The sequence below is a fragment of the Haliaeetus albicilla genome, chromosome 5, assembly GCF_947461875.1.
Source record: "Haliaeetus albicilla chromosome 5, bHalAlb1.1, whole genome shotgun sequence".
In the NCBI taxonomy this organism is placed as follows: domain Eukaryota; kingdom Metazoa; phylum Chordata; class Aves; order Accipitriformes; family Accipitridae; genus Haliaeetus; species Haliaeetus albicilla.
The window spans coordinates 21,690,883-21,706,657 of NC_091487.1; the positions used below are offsets into that span (position 1 = coordinate 21,690,883).

The 15,775-nt window shown below is 39.5% G+C and overlaps 1 long non-coding RNA gene across 1 annotated transcript in view; it reads left to right on the forward strand.

The window, feature by feature from the left end:
* LOC138685444 (uncharacterized) overlaps positions 1 to 6,547 on the forward strand; it is an 80,551-nt gene extending 74,004 nt beyond the window's left edge. The window contains exon 3 of the long non-coding RNA XR_011324701.1: positions 5,211 to 6,547. This is a non-coding gene — a long non-coding RNA (uncharacterized lncRNA). The remainder of the gene's footprint in view (positions 1 to 5,210) is intronic.
* Positions 6,548 to 15,775: the final 9,228 nt, after the last annotated feature.

Below are 15,775 nucleotides of genomic sequence, written 5' to 3' on the forward strand. Positions count from 1 at the left end.
CTAATAATAAGTATTGTTGATACCCTCTACCTGTATCCCAGCTCTGTTTCACTGGTTTGACTACAAATACAGTTTCTTGCAGTTGTAGGATGCATGGGCCCATCTCCTCCATGGAGGAACCATACATAGAAGCAGTCTCAGGTGTGTAGTGTACAGCAAGAAACAGTTACTTATTGTAACTTCTGTTTTTTTAATCGTTCCTTCATAGTGTGCTCCCTTTATGACTGGTTAGCTCTGCGGTTTTTAAACATGGTTTGTGTCTGAGGGGTTGTGATCTACCTTGACACAGGGAACTATGATTATGTCACAGGGGGGACTTGGAAGGAGTAGAAGATAAGTGGAAGAAATCACTCCTCAAATTTTATACTTTCTTTTAATTGTTTTTGGAGTTCAGTGAAGGAGTAGCCAGCATGTGATGAAAGTCAGCTTGCTATCAGAGAGTCATGTTGCTACTAGTGAGCCTTTTTTGCCATGTCTGAAATAGCTGCTTAGCAAAATAATTTGTAATTTGGAGTCCTATGTAAATAAAATAATTTTAATTGTTGAAAGACTCATTCAACTTACCTCAGTTATGAATTTAACATTCATAACCTCAGTTGTGTGGTTACTGGAAGAAATGTGAAGAAAGGTGGTGATAAAATGTCATATTGCAGGATACTGGTGTGGGAGTGGGGACAGAGGTGGCAACAGCCCCTGGGGAAAAGTTTTATCTCCTTAATTCTGTCTTGCAGAAGCAGTGGTGGTGCTTCCAGCAGCTCTGTGCTAGAGGGGAGGTGGGACAGTGCTGGAGATGGTCCCCAGGGGCAATGCTGCCCGGGTGACTTGGAGGCACAACCTGATCCCTTGCAGCATGACCCATGGCTGAAAGGTGGGGGAAACTCAGCCATTTCCTATGTAGTAGAGATGCACCTACTTTTGCACATATTGGGTAAAAGTTTCTATCAGCAGTACACCACTAGGTCTGTCTTCTGCCAGTGGCTTGGAGGCTGCCTTCAGGATTAGGCTTGTGAGGCACAGTCAAGGAGAGGTCCTGTGTGTTTTGGTTTAGGTATATGCATTCTACACATGCACTTGCTATTCACCCATGCGAGGCCAGAAGAATGGAGGTTTGTGGCTCATCCAGGTTCAAAAGTCACATGGACAACTAACAGAGAGGAAGCAGAGGGTTTGGTGAAGAGTGGCCACTGATATTTTAGACTGAACATGACAAGCTGCCAAGAACATCTGATGTGAATGCCCTATCCCTACTTTCTGTGAGTAATCACACAGTTATCTATATGAACACAGAAGTGTGTTCCCCTTGGCTTGAGGATAACAAGAAAGAGCTAAAGATCCTACCATGTAGTCAGCTTTAAATTTAGAGGTAATAAAATGTTTCTCTGGAATGACTGGGAGAGCTTGCATGCTCTCCGAAAACTATGAAGATTTGTATTTCGTACACCTGGTGTGATCTTGAAGAAATCCTTTAATCTACCTATGCCTGAATTTTTCTTCCCCAAAGATGATAATAGTGCCTTTCTCTTCAACATTTATTTCTCTTATCAGTGTAAATTTCTAGTAAAGAAACTGTCTGTTTACTGATATGTATTGGTTTTATGTGGCAAGGTTTTGGTAGCGGGGGGGGGGTTACAGGGGTGGCTCCTGTAAGAAGCTGCTGGCAGCTTCCCCTGTGTTCGAGAGAGAGCGAGCCCATACCAGCCGGCTCTAAGATGGACCCGCCGCTGGCCAAGGCCGAGCCAATCAGTGATAGTGGTAACGCCTCTGTGATAACATTTTTAAGAAGGAAAAAAAAGTTGGGACGCGGAAAACAGCCACCGGAGAGAGGAGTGAGAACATGTAAGAGAAACAAGCCTGCGGACACCAAGGTCAGTGCAGAAGGAGGGGGAGGAGATGCTCCAGGCGCCGGAGCGAAGATTCCCCTGCAGCCTGTGGGGAAGACCATGGTGAGGCAGGCTGTCCCCCTGCAGCCCAGGGAGGTCCATGGTGGGGCAGATCTCCACCTGCAGCCCGTGGAGGACCCCACACTGGAGCAGGTGGGTTCCTGAAGGAGGCTGTGACCCTGTGGGAACCCTGCGCTGGAGCAGGTTCCTGGCAGGACCTGCGGATCTGTGGAGAGAGGAGCCCACGGAGCAGGTTTTCTGGCAGGACTTGTGACCCCGTGGGGGACCCACGCTGGAGCAGTCTGTGCCTGAAGGACTGCACACCGTGGAAAGGACCCATGCTGGAGCAGTTCGTGAAGAACTGCAGCCCGTGGGAATGGCCCACATTGGAGAAAGTTCGTGGAGGACTGTCTCCTGTGGGTGGGACCCCACGCTGGAGCAGGGGAAGAGTGTGATGAGCCCTCGCCCTGAGGAGGTGAAGCGGCAGAAAATAACATGTGATGACCGTAAACCCCATCCCTGTCCCCCTTGTGCCGCTGGGGGGGGCTTGGTGGAGAAATCCGGGAGTGAAGTTGTGCCCGGGAAGAAGGGAGGGGTGGAGGGAAGGTGTTCTGAGATTTCGTTTTATTTCTCATTTACCTTACTCTGGCTGATTTGTAATAAAAAGTGAGCTAATTTTCCCTAAGCTGAGTCTGTTTTGCCCGTGATGGTAATTAGTGAATGATCTCTCCTGTCCTTATCTCAACCCGCAAGCTTTTTGTTATATTTTTCTCTCCCCTGTCCAGCTGAGGATGGGGGAGTGATAGAACGGCTTTGGTGGGCGCCTGGCGTCCAGCCAGGGTCAACCCATCACATGATACTTGTGCAGAATCTAATGGACTGAGGCCCAAATCTTGGTTCATGCTCTAGGTAGTACTGTAATATAGGTAATAATAGTATTGATATACTTTTGAGGGGTGTAATATGTATAAAAATACTGCTTGGAGTCAAACAGGTGATAGAACTACAGTAAATGGAGATTTAAGGCTCTGACTCTACAGAGGAAAGTTTTACAGGTATTTTGAAGTGATATTTTTGAAGCAATGATCTCGAAGATTTAAATAGCAGTTATGCTGCACACTTTAATTTCCATTATGTGGTGATTAGCTATTATTAGATATTTTTGTCTTTGAAAAATATCTTTCTAAAACAGATCTATAAAGGTCATTGCTGTTCAGTGGAATAATGCTACACGTAAATTTCTAAAATACATTTGAGATCCTTAATTCATAATCATTCATAGTAATTATTTGTGATGTTCATGGTTGGAATAAATGCCAACAATTGCCAAATAAATGACAGCTTGAAAACAGAGGTCTCACACACTAGTCAAAATCATGTCAAACCTCTTTTTTGAATGTTTCATCCATTAGCCAATTCAATGAACACAGTCAATAGCTAAATCTTGGCTTCACACACCAGAACTTCTGAGCAAGGGAGAGTGGCAGGAAGGAATTTTTAACTTTATAACTGATTCCCATTCTTTCTGCTAACTGGTCTATTAGGACAAGTGAAGTTTAAATTGCTTGATTGAAAATTTATTTTATTTGCTCAACCTTGAAGTTAAAACTGTGCTCTTCCTTGACTCTCTGTGCCTATGAAATGGACAGAGTTGACAGCCCATAAAATAGACTAACTTTTCACTGGCATCCTATCAATATTTTGTCATCTGAAAAGATCAGAGAAAATAGAATTATGTGGGTTTGTTTCTCCTTGGAAAAAGATGTTATAAAAAACTAAAACTTTAATTCTGACAGGAAGTGGTAACATTTGTTTGGTTGTGTTTTTTTGGTTGGTTGGTTTGGGTTTTTTTTATTTTAAAATTAAAAATGGTTTGTTTTCAAAGGGAAAATATTACCAACTTTTTTGATTCACCAAAGTTTCCAAAAGCAGCTGAGGAGTTTGCCTGCAGAACTAGATTGCCAGATGGATAATCCAATATTTAAAGGATCCCTAATCATCAAGTTTGTTGAAAATATTTGTCACAAAATTGTATACTGTATTGAATAGAGATTTAAGATTCTAGTACTCCATAGTATACATAATATACAATTTAATCCATATTTTTACTTTCCCATGCACTTTAGGTGAATGTTCTAATGGATGACTGTATCTGAATGACTTGGCTCTTCACTGCTGGTGGTGGTTCAAAGCTCCAAACTTAATGTTACATATAATATACCATCCTCTTTCTTTCAGCTTCTCTATGAATCTCCTAAGAACTTTTAAATGGGTATAGGAAAGAAGGTGTCTTATAGAGCATCAGACCTGACAAATTGGAGACTAGATAGCAACAATTCATAAGATAAGTCCCTGGCAGTATTCTGAGAAGGAATCTTCAAGGATCATCGGTTTTCCAAATAGCAATTTCAGAATATGTGTTTAAGATACCTGTTGGAAAAAATAAATTTGATTATTTTAAAAGTAACTGTCTGTTTACATCCAGCTGTCAAATAACAAACACAGCTAATAACCTTTCTGTTTTAGCAAGTAAAACTACAGTTATTGTGCAGACTTGGCTTTTTTCTTATGCATACAATACCAAAGAATCTTTACAAGTTAGTAGGTTCTAACAAGGTTTTTTTGGTAATTTTCCAATCTGCTTTCAGAGAGGTGGTGTAATGAAAATCCTAGTCAAACTACTCTCATAGGAATGCAGAATCACAGAATAATTTAGGCTGGTAGAGACCTCCAGAGGTCTCTAGTACAAACCCTGCTGAGGGGAGTAGGGCTAACTTCAAAGTTAGATCCGACTGTTCTGGACCTTACTGGGTTTTGAATATATTCAGGGTTGGAAGGTCAACAACATTTCTGGCCAATATTTTCCACTGCATATCCATGCTTATCGTGAATTTTTTTACCTTGTACCTGATCAGAATTTCCCTTATTTCAACACACAACTTGCAGCCAGAAAAGTCTGTCTCAGCCTTCCCTACAATTCCCCTCTAGGTAGTTGAAGACTGCAATTATATCCCCCTTAACCGGGGAACATTCACTCCTTCACACTCTCCTCATGGATCATATACTCCATATCCCTGTTGGGCTTGCTCCAGTTGGTCAATATGTATTATGTATTGAGGAACCCAAAACTGAGCAAAGAAAACATGACCCCAGAAGTGCCTCAGATAGAGGAATACTCCAGTTGGTCTTCTAGTAATGTGTCACCTTATGCAGGGCATCTCTGAGGACTCTTACTTGTCTTTTCCTCTTTGTGGCACTGGATCCACCCCCAGTCCAGCATGGCTTAACCAGAAGCCTCTGAGCACACCTTCCCTGCTTTCCTTTTCCCAGGTGCCTCTGCAGGTTCTCCAGGCGACTGTTTGTAAATGAAAGGAAACTACAGTCCTCCAGCCTCCACCATCTCTGCTCCTGTCTGCTCCTCGCTCAAGCATAGCCTTCGGCTCTCCCTCCTGGCAGCTCTTTCATCTGTTATGTCTGTGTGTCTACCAGAGCTTGTCTCCCAAAGGTGAGGCCACAGTCCCCAGCCCTGACCTTGGAGAGGGGCTCAGCCACCCCCTGGAGCCCGAGACCTTGGGAGTGACCTTGGGGCCTGGGCTGCTGCAGCGTGAGGGGTGATCGTTGTAGCCTGTGCCCAGGGCTGTGCTCCCTGACACATCTCCATCAGCCTCCTTGGGCAGTCACCCTCCGTCCAGCACCCCTGGACTCAATGGACACCCTCAGCCTATCCTCTTTGTTGTTTTCCCTGGGGTTATGCAGATAAAGGCAGATGGAATCTATCCTTAATTTTGAGATTCCCCTGCACCCTAGGACTGAATAAAAGCAGTAATAAAATAGGAGGAAAAAACCCAACTTCATCTAGTTGAAAGGAAGAGTTTTTACATGTCTGAAGTGAATTCTAGCTCTCTTTGAAGGAATAACAGTGGACTTCAGTGCAGTTGGACTTATCCCTGTTATTTATGCAGAATCCCTTCTCTGGTGAGCATCTGGGATCTGAAATAACCTGTAGCCTCTGACATACAAAGCAGAAGTTTATCTTTATTCAAAGTTTTATGAAATTAATATAACAAAACCAAATCAAACTCTTTTTTTCCCCTGAGGAAATATGCCTTTAATAACTGGATGGCAAATATATTACATGCAAGTCTTATTCTACTAAATATAAATGGTAAATTTATTAGGTTGACTATTGAACATAACTTTAATAACAAGTGATTATTAAAGACGTTTTCATTTCACTATCATTGAGTATTCATAGTTCTTACACACTCCTGTTAATTGTTCTGGAATATAATTAATCAAATTAAATTAAGTTGCTCTGTGATCAATAATGATGTTACTGTGCCATACGAGGGTCAGGAAGAGTTCATGAAATAAGGAACAGAAAATTATCATGAATGTATTTAGGAGAGACAAGGAGAAGAGAGATATTTTACAAAGCACAGGAGTGACCAGTTGAGGTCTTTTCTTAATACCTTTCTCTAATGGGACACAAGGGATTTGTGGGAATACCATTTTTTAAAACTAAAAGACAAAATTACATGAATCATGTTGACTTCCTTGCCATGGGAAAATCTGCAGAAAGGTGGCCCAGTAAGGTTCAGATAAAGGTTAGATTCACATTAGTAAGAATGTAAAAGAAGGCAGGAATAACACCTGAAGTTTTTTTAGCTCAGAAGACGGCTACAAAGGCTATTTTTTTAATTACTCTGGTGATAAGCCAAACACACCCATGATAAGAAGAAAAGAAACCATTACTATTGTGATGGATTTCATAAACCATCTCATCATGGTCTATTTTACCTTTCTTTAAGGATCACCCCTACTTGAACAAGAGGTGATGCACTGATCTTGTCAGGTAACAGCAAATTTTGTGAGACTTTTCTTGCTGTTAACCTAAACAAACACAGACTATGATGTCTGTAGACTCTCCCCTATTAGAAGAAAGGTAACAGGTCAGCTTGTGGGTTTACTTCATGGCATACATTTATCAGCTGCTTGTTCTTCCTTCAGTCATATCATTAATCTGCAGAAAGTTCAGCCAGTTTAAAAGCCCAGATTTCCTTTCCATGGAAAACAGTGCAGGAACAGAGGTGATCTCAGAGCTGATCTCATCCCAGGATCAGGCTGGTACATGATCCAGGAATGGACCGAAACTCTGGAGCATGTGAGCACTCCTGGGTCCTCTAGACAAACACAGCCTTATCTAAAGCTGTATATAGCAACTGACGCTCCATTTTGAAAGGTGTTCTTCTAAGATTAGAATTACAGATCTGTGTTCTTAGGGTTTTTGGCTGAGGCTGTTTTGAAACTCTCAAAATGCTTTGATCCCTTTTGCACCTTTTTTAAAAATGTGTTTTGGCTTGCTAGAACCCGGTCTTGCAGACCTCTGTGTTCATGCATGACCAAGTTACAGCTAACCTTTAGAGAATTTAGCAGTCAATCACCTTTTCTATACCAGTATCTGTACCAAATTTCAGTGTATTAATAATGTACAGTTATACTTTAGACTGTTGTAGTAAAACCATTAGAAAAGAACAAGAAGAACAAACAAAACAAAAGCCCTACAGAGTCTAGTGACAGGACAATATTTTATGTCTTACATAAATACAATATAACAGTAAAAGCAAACAGTTGCATTATTGAAATAAATGGTAGCAGATAAAGCATTCTCTGGTAGAAACGGACCTACCAAATCACTGAGTAGCCACCTACTTTCCTCCTTTCCTCTTGGTGCATTGCAGTCCATAAGACAAGCCAGTGTTTAAATGACAGCTGCTCATAACCAGATGCTATTTTCTAGTAGACTTTGGTACATTGAATCCTGTTTAAGAAGGAAAATGCCAGTGAACGTGTATCTGTGATATTTTAGTTTTGGAACTTGGCAAGTGTGTGTGTGTTTGCCCAGCAGTACTCTGACAACTTTAGAACATTTTAATGTATTATTTTGATACAGGCACTTTGTTAGAAAGCTTATTCTGAAACCAGCGGACCCTTAAGGGATGTTAAATAATAGAAATGAATGCGTTAATAAGGAAAGAAGATTTCATTCTATGAGATCCTTGTTCAGACTGGCCAATCCAAGGACTTTACATCTGATCAGAGAGATTTTATTTTTATTTCTATTGTGGTGTTCTAAACTTTCCAGATATTTCACTGAATTGTTTTTACACCTGCTTTTGCTAACCTTCCTCCATGAAAGTTTCTTAAGTGCCAACAAGAAGAACAAAGAAAACAGTATAAAGTGGTATTAATTTCTTAAGGTTAATAGTGTGCTTAAGGGCAAATTTAATTAGGTGGATCTGTAAAGAACATATTGATTTTTTAAAATAAAAATAATTTGAAGAGTTTTAACTTTCATTATCATCATAAAAAATAAGTGGTTCCTTCATCAAAAATGTTTTGAACTTCAAGCTCGACTGAACTTGAAAGATTCAGAGCAAAATTCTGCCAGTTTTCATCTGAATCCTTCTCTGGCACGTAAAACTTGGATGAGGTTTTGATACTTCTGGAGCATATTGAGAAAAGAGGTCCAACCTTCAGATTTGTAAGAAAACTGTCTTGTGTTCTTTTTCAAGGATTTTCTTTCTTAATCTTTCACTGACTTTATATGACCTTGAACAATACAAATCACTTCAAAATTTTTTATGCTTAATTTTGGCTATATATAGGAACGATGTACTACATTATCAGGGATGCTATGGGTTTATGTAATTAATTTATTTTATTTTTTTCAATTTAATTTTTAAGACATAGCAGTAAATGAGCATTACAACTTTACAACTGTAACAATTTCACAGTGAGAAATAGAGGTACAACAGCATTGCTTCAGATATTCTTTCCTATTTTAAAATCAGTTCACATGAATCAAGCTTATGCTCCCTTTATTTTCTCTAAGTACTCATTCTCTGAAGCACTTTGTGTGAATAGGTTTAGCTGGCTAGACTGTTTGTGAAAGCTGCATTTAACATTTATACAAAATGAGCATTCACTGCTGGCAGTGTTAACACAGACAGCCAATCAGAGATTGGTAGCAATTTTGTGCAAATTAATTGACCAATCACATCTAACAGTTTAAATAGCAAATATAATGTGGGACAGAGTTTGACATGTTTGAATAGTCCTTTTGTTTGCTACACTTTGGCTCCCACAGAAAGCTGCTATTCAGGATAAGTGTGAGTACTGACTGAGGGCTAATCCATATTTTCTACAGACAAGAGATTTTCATGACCAAGCTATAAAAATTAAGGAATAATAATTAATTGGATAATTTAAAACACGAATCTAATAAAAATATTAGTAATGGTCAGAAGTCTCTCATGAGCAGAAAAATTAGATCATTGCAGAATGATTCACTGTGAATTATTCACACAGCTGTAGAAATGATTCAGACTGACAGATTGATGGGTAGAACATGCCCATAAAAACAGGATATTCCCCACATCCTTTGTGTGTTACACATTCTATGGCTTTGACTGAGATTCTACAAGTACATGCAAAGCAAGGAACGTTAGCCAGCAGAATGATCTCTGATTTTCCTGCAAGCACAAAATTAAAGGATATGACCCAACAGGAGCAACTAGCTGAAGAAAGAAATGGAAATTACATTCTCAGTTAATAGTGGAGTTATCAACTGAAACACATATTATGTACTATTTGGCTTCAGTTTTATGAGAGATGTGCATAAAAGTTCAGAGTCAGCTGTTTTGGTTTTGGTTTTTTTTTCTGGTCAAGCAACACGCTTCTTAGTAATAAACAAATGAACAATCATAGGAAATGTTGGGGGTTTTTATTGCAATCCAGAGCAAATTTCCAATGGTTAAATAAGTGTGAAAAAATATGCTGTGAAATTTCAGTGACAGGGGCATAATATTTTTCTGAAATAACATGTGTTGGCACTGATGTCTCCCTGCTTCTTCATGTAAGAGTAATAATATTTCTGTAGTTTTAGATATATTTTTTTCTGTTGAAGTTAGTTACAGTAATACTGATCTCAGTGAAGTTTAACCTGATGAATTTACAAATAGTTCCTTTTAATTTTTAGCATGAAGAACTTTCCTTTACCTAAAGCTATCTTCTGTACTGGCAGTTTAACAGCTTAGTGACTGTAAAACATTTACAATAAATGGACCATAGTCTTCAAAAAGACAGAAAATAAGTCTGTCATTCTTACTTGAATATGTAGCTGCTCCTTTTAAAACACCACAGCTGGTACCCTTTGATTAAGTAATGCCTATCAAGTGGATTACTGTAAACGGAAATTTTATAGTGCTTGTATTTGGGTAGCAGAAGCTAGATTTGTAGACACATGTGCACTGTGTTTCAGCTGCATAACGCAATGAAGGTTTTAAGCAAAGAAGCAGCATAAAGTATTTGACCTTTTGGATTTTTATTTGTACTCTTCTGAAGCCATCCCAGTAAGATTTGATACTGAACATGAAATCAGACGATATTTTGCCTTTATTTTTTTGTATGCTATGGTGTGCTAGGTACCTTCTAGAAAAACAAACAAACAAACAAACAAAACAAAACCCCCTCCATTCCTCAAAGAACTGTCACAGTATGTTCTTCACCCTGCTCTAGCCTTTGGGGTGGATTATTAAATCAGATAATTTCACTTACATAGAGCTCCTAAAGTGTATTAATTCTATTACAGACAGGAATGAAGAAATGAATCCTATCTTAAAGATCTTGTGTTCTCTTACCAGGAATCTAAGAATCCTTGGGCCATGGAATACAATAGTTTCAGTAGATATCATATGCATGGACCTCAGACCCTACTTTTCTCTAAGAAATATAGACAGCAAGCTTCACTTCATTCACAGTTTAAGTGCTCAGCTCCGATAGTGAATTATAGATCTTGTTTAATTGTTAAGGAGTCTTGAGATGCATAGATATCTTTTTTCATAAAGTTAGCATCCCTGTACAGCCTGATCCAGTAAGTATTTACACATATGGAATGTTCATTCAAAAATCACTGTCCATAAATAAGAGTGGGAGGAGATGGCCAAGATCTTTTTGATAATACACTCATGACTGGAGAAGTTATGTGGGAAGTACTAAACTTGGGTTCCCTTCTCACATTTAAAAAGCTCAAACCTATATCTTCCACTTCAGTCACTACGTTTTCTTCCAGAGTGCTTTTCAAAAGCATTTTCTGAAGGCACTTTCCACTTCTCTTATCCAAGCTAGTTCACTGCATGGCAAGGAATACAGGAGTCATAGGGACAGACGAATGAATGAATGAATGAATGAACACATAAATAAATAAATAAAGGAAAAAAATTGTCTTGATTCTATATTAGAATAAAAGGGCATTGCTTCTGCATTTTTCAGTACAGTAACATCCATAAACATCACTGGGCATCAGAATGAGAATCCAGAGTCACCTTCTCCATGCTCTCTCTTAGGAATCTCAGTTGCAGTTCCTGGAAAATTCAATGGCGAATGAGATAAAAACTTTGAAGTCTTTTGGAAAATGAAAACTTAGTCCTGAGAAAAAGAGGAATTCACTTTTCTTGCAGTGCCTAGGAGAGCTGCACACACACTGAATAATGTAACAGGCAGCGTGGGTGGGTGTGCATGTGCAGGCAGAACATCCCAGTGCCACTGCTGGTTCACAATGAAAATTCATTCCCAGACATGTCTTTTCCACACAATCATTTTAACACATTCCTCCTAACCTGAACATGTTGAGCACAAAGGAACTTCATGCATCATGCTGTTTATCCTTGACCTTTCCTGTTGGGTTCAGGGAGGTACACATGTCTTCTACACTCTCTTGGAAAATTCTAATTAAAAGAGAGGGGAGAGATTTAAATGTGTGAAATTTTAATAAAGTTTCCCACTGTAGCAATTGTACGTTATGTCATCCTGGATAAATTTTGACTGAATTAGCTTTTGCAGAAGGTCCACCAGACCTGCTTTCACAGGCTGTTTTGCCATCTGCACTATTAAAGCATCCCCATTAAGTGTGCATCAGGTCTAATCTTTCGCAACCGATTACAAATTGTCCATAATGCACAGTCTAAAATAAAATTGCAGGAATTAATTTTTAAAAATTAAACTTGCAAATTCATTATACCAGAAACACAAGGGTATACCTAGTTATAATAATTTTAACCTGGAAATGATGAAGATTAGGTTCATCACAGACACTGATAATAAAGATCAGATACTAATAAAATACAGTCATTTGACTCAGGGTTATTCAGGAAAGTTTTAATGTGTTTAGATTGCAAGTCTGACAGAAGCTTTTGTATTTCTCTGGAAGTCTGGTTGGAAAATCCCACTGTATGTGAATCACTGCCCTCAGGCTGGAATTAAATGATACATACTCATAGACTAAAAAAAATTACCAAAAAACTGCTTTGAAAACCAAGTATCTGTTCTTTTAGATATCTGGAAGGGAGAAAGCCTTGCTGTTTTCCTATATCCACCTTAACAATGATCTTGTTATAAAATATTCTTCCTCATTTTTGTCTCTGAAAAAGAGTCTAGAAGGTACTGCCTGAAAAGTGGACATATAGGTTCAAATCTTGCTCTGTGACTATCACCTTCTCCCTGTTCAGACAAGTCATGTATATCCTGCCCTGCACTGCAGTTTCCTCCTCAGTTATTCTTACCTATCTCATGGAAGACATGGTTCCCGTATTAAGACAGAGCGTGATAAATATTCACATGGAGCTAACTCAAGGTCAGCTTTGAAGCAGTTGGAAGTCGGTAAAGTCAATAGATTTCTGGAATGCATGTCTATTGTTCTACTATTAATGATGTATTTCCTGCTTGGGGGTCTCTTCTGCAACAACAAAAAAAAGGCCACTGTGGGGATTCTGCTTAGAATATGGATTCCTAAAATAAGATTTTTTAGCCTGGTTCCATATCTATTTAGAAGTAAGTAAGATAAGGAAGGAGAAGGCAAAGAAGTAAAAGTCAGGAATAGTTCAGGTATTTTTAAATATCAGAGCTGTATAAAGCCAAGAAGGGTGTTGTACGTCTTAGCTTGAACTGGTACTCCCATGATTTCCAGGCTCATTTTGGCAAAACTGAAACCTGAAACCCTAGGAACGTCCTTTAGTTTGAACTCCTATTCCTGTCAACTTTGAGGTTTCCGCTGCAGTGCAATTTACATCATGAGAGTGCACCAAGCCACAGCAGCTGGGAGCCCTAGACACTGCAAAAGAAAATGGGCATATGTTGTCATGGTTTGACAACAGGTTTTTAGAACTATAATGCTTCATTAGAATGGAGACATTCAATAGAATGCCTACAAATTATGATTTTGGATGCAGAAAACATTTCTTTTGAAAATTACTGATTCCATTTCTAGCATGCTGAAGGAAATGGCATTTTCTGATGACAGTCTTAGTATCTACCACGTGGAGCTGTATGATGTATGCAGTCATCTTCTGCACTTTTCTCCCCTCTGTGTCCATTTTTGTACCTGGAAATCTCTCAAAAGCTAAATATCTGAACATCTCTTTCCTCAAAAAAGATAGGGAAAAGACTCTATTCAGATTTTTAAGGTAAAAAATCCAATCCTAAAGCTGTTCTTGAAGGAGTAAAGAGAAAGCAGATCCCTCTCAACACTGAAACAGCATCCTTGCATCCCTCTGAAGAATCCATCTGGATTTCTCAGGCTATCAGTACTCCTTGGAGCATTCATTCCTCGGATGTCTTGGAGCTCTGAAGTTTGACTGCCACATCAGGGCTCAGAGTCTCAACTCTTGGTTCAGAGCTCCAGAGTACCTTTTCTTTTACTACTGCTGACCTAAGAGCAGCAATGAATAATGATTGGGAGATAGAGAGGTATGCCCTCATCTAACCCTCAAATGGCTGTCACCATTCTCTAGCAGATGAATAGTGCATTGATCAGCATGTGCCTTCTTACCTTCTGCATACAAAGACATTGTGGTGGCACATTTCCTCTTTCCCCTGCACTTTGCACAGCACATCTATCAAGAAGAAATATGGGCTAGGCAGCTCAAAAGGCAAAAGAAACTGTTTCAGCAATAGGGGGATGACTCAACAGGGAAATGACACAGGGAGAATTCAGTGTTTATCTCTTCAGAAGGATGCAGACAGATAAGTACTCATGCCTTCAGAAGCACTAGGTGTGGCACTTCTTAACTCTCTCCCCCCTCCTTCCCTCTTTCTGATCTTGTATCCAGTCTAAACAGCAGCTCATAACAATGTTACCAAATAAGGCAATGCATTTAAGAAGTCCAAACGAACATCTGCATCATGTAGCTGCCTTTCCTTCAATAAGGCCTAAACACCAGGGAGGGAGCTTGCTCAATACTAAACTTGAAATAACTGGGCTGTAGCTGTTTGCAATGACTTAAATGGACAGAGAAAAAATCCAGTTCAGGCTAGTGCAAGGCAGAGCGTTTTTTTCAGAAATACCTATCAGCTCTGATTTATTCACCTCATATTATTTTCCACAAGGCAAAAAGATCGTATGTATTCCAAACCAGACCAGCAGCAAGAACACAAGGGAAAGGGAATTCTAGAGTTTGGGGTAAGGCCAGAGTGTGAGCAATGCTCAGGACCTCTAGATTCTCTAATATCAGTTCTTTCTGAGCCTCTTAGGAGATGGTTTGCTTGTGCTAGGATCAATATTTAGACCGTCAATAGAGGAAAGCTAAAAAGAAGCAGAGGAAACCAAGCAAGTGGATGCCACAACATGCTGATTCATACTTTAAAAATTCCATAGTGACCCTGGTAAATCCAGCAGCAGCAGCAGGGATTTTCCATGGGTTCTCTGAAGTGAAGGGAAATAAAGTCCTCTTTTGCAGCTATTGCCTGGACATGCCTCGGAGCTGGGCCTTTCCCAGGCTTGCTGAAAGCCTTCTAATCCTGGCTTCCACCTGCTCCAGCACATCACATTTCGCAGCCCGGCAAGACTCTATCTTTAGCCTCTCAGCAGAGGGACATTTTAGGCAGAAGAGGATTAAGCAGGCCAGCACAGATTTAAGTGCAGCCTGCAACTAGCCACAAATGTATTAGCTGCATAAGCTGTTGGTATTGGCAAGAACATAAAACATGATTGTTGCTTTGCACTATTTTTATTAATTGGTTTCTGTTAAGGCATGAAGGAATAATTTCTCCAGCTAAATAGTGATATTTATTGCAATAAAAGTTCATTACACCATGTCTGTATAATTTAGCATTTGTTTGAACAAGAGGAACTAAGCCTTATAAAGAAACATGAAGGAAAAGATGACTTGACTGAAGAAAACGTACCACACCAAACATTACTACTATAATGTCAAAGTGACATATGTCTGACAAATCTAGCTGGCTAAATCAAAGTGTGGGCATGGGGAACTTTTAATACTGATTTGGGTGCTGCTTATGTTTCAGATTTTACAGTATTAAAACATTTGTTCTTAAAATCACAGTGTCTTAACTTCACTAGATGTTGTCATACAATTTCTTCACTGTGGAGTCATAGCAATAACAGGAACACGATTTTATTCTATTTTGCTTTTTCTATGAAGACTTGAAGAGGTGTCGGCATTTAGAAATTATTTACATGAATCCTCAAGAGCAGGTGGTTTAAATTGGAAAGATTCATTACTGTGACTGGGTGCACTACACATAAGCAAGCATCTTTGCTTTTGTGAGGATGAGGTTCTTCATGTAAGATTCTCTCCTCTTTAGAAATGTTCTTCTTTTGGAACTGAGATGTGTCCTTACGCTGAACTTGGGTTTGGCAGAGTATTTCCCTGTACCTGGGATCTCTGCCAGAAAGGCATGAACACACAGGGTCGGACAAGGGGAAGAATGGGCTAGCCTGAGGGAGAGGTTAGCAACCTGTGGCCAAGGGTTACAGAAACTCAAAGTATAAAACCTTCACTGAAGCTTAATTTAAAAAAAATGAAAAATGATTCAGG